The sequence below is a fragment of the Echinops telfairi genome, unplaced genomic scaffold, assembly GCF_000313985.2.
Source record: "Echinops telfairi isolate 266 unplaced genomic scaffold, ASM31398v2 ScPeMD7_21;HRSCAF=78, whole genome shotgun sequence".
Classification (NCBI taxonomy): domain Eukaryota; kingdom Metazoa; phylum Chordata; class Mammalia; order Afrosoricida; family Tenrecidae; genus Echinops; species Echinops telfairi.
Genome location: NW_022103918.1, coordinates 12607211 through 12608907, shown reverse-complemented (window position 1 = coordinate 12608907; position 1697 = coordinate 12607211).

Below are 1697 nucleotides of genomic sequence, written 5' to 3'. Positions count from 1 at the left end.
GAGTCAAAATGGACTCGATGGTAATGGGTTTGTTTCTGCCTTCTCCAATGAGGTTTCCACCACCCAATATTTTGCCCATAGCCTCCTTCAATATCAATATTGCAATCAAGGCTTCATTTATTTCTGCAGTCCTTTCAGCTTGAGAAATGCACGAGTGTTTTCTTCCCTGTTGGTTTTCTATCTCTAGGACCTCACATTTCATTGTACACATTACTTGCCTTCTCAAGCTTCCCTTCCAAATCTTCTGGTGACTCTTTTATTTCCTTCCTTCTTCCTTTCACTCTTGCTATTCTGCATTCAAAAGCAAGTTTAAGAATCGTTTATGACATCTACTTTGGCCTTTTAAAAAATTTCTTGTTGTTTAAATTACCTTTTTGCTTTCCACATGTGTGGTGTTCTTGATGCCATCCCACAACTCATTTGGTCTTTGGGAATTAGTGTCCAATGTGTTAAATCCTTTCTTGAGATTGTTTCTAATTTTAGGGAGGATATACTCAAGGTTGTACCTTGACTCTCATGAACTTTCAAATGTTTTCTTGGATTTCAACTTGACCTTGCATATGAGGAATTTATGGTCTACACTGCCCTTGGGCTTTTTGTGACTTGTGGTATTAAGCTACTCCAACTTTCCACAGATGTATTTCATCTGATTTCTGTGTATTCTATATGGCAAGGTCCATGTGAATAGTTGCTCTTTACGTGGCTGAAAGGCAGGTGGATAAGTCATTTGTCTTTCAAAATTCCAACATGACATCTTCATGCTGTTTCCATCACAAAGACCATATTTTCCAACTCATGAACCTTCTTTGTTCCCAACTTTCCCATTCCAGTTACCAGTAGTTATTAATGTGTCTGGTTTGCCTGCTCGATCACTTTCAGATTGCACCATTTGGTAAAAAAGATTCCACATTTTTTACCTTTGTCATCAGTGGTCAGTGTGTAAATTTGAATAACGGTCGCACTCACTAGTCTTGTCACTGTCTAGATATTATCCTATCACTGACTGTTGTCCTTCATGATAGACGCTGAAATGTTATTTTTGACACAATGCCTCTTGAATTTGCCATTCCCAGCATAATGAACTATATGATGATCTGATTCTAAATGATTGATCCCAGTTATTTCAGCTCACTGAGTCCTAGGATATGAAGCTTTATGCAGTCAATTTCATTTTAATGACTTCCAGTTTTCCTAGATTTATACTTTGTACATTGCACATTTTGATTGGATGTCTGCAGCTGTTTCTTCCTGTTTTGAGTCCAACCACAGCAGCCAATGGAAGTCCTAAAAGCTTTACTTTGCCACATCATTGAGGCCAGCACCTCACTGAGGAGGCAGTGCTTCCTTAGTTGTGGTTTGATTACGTGCAACCTGAGGTGGTTACCTTCTGGCTCTATATCTGACCATGCTCTGTTGTTATTCATAATGTTAATAGTGACTACGTATTTCTTCTTAGTCTTACTTTGACTGGAAACTCAGTTGAAACCTGTCCACCCTGGATGACTTTATGGGAATTTGAAATGCCAGCATCACAGTACACTACCACAGTATGACAACTGACAGACACCTGGTATGTTAGACTGGGTTGACTAGAGAAACAAATCCAGAGACACTCATATATGTAGAAGAGAGTGCTTTATATCAAGAAGTAGTTATGCATCAATAAAACATCCAAGGCAAGTTCATATCAAGTCCAT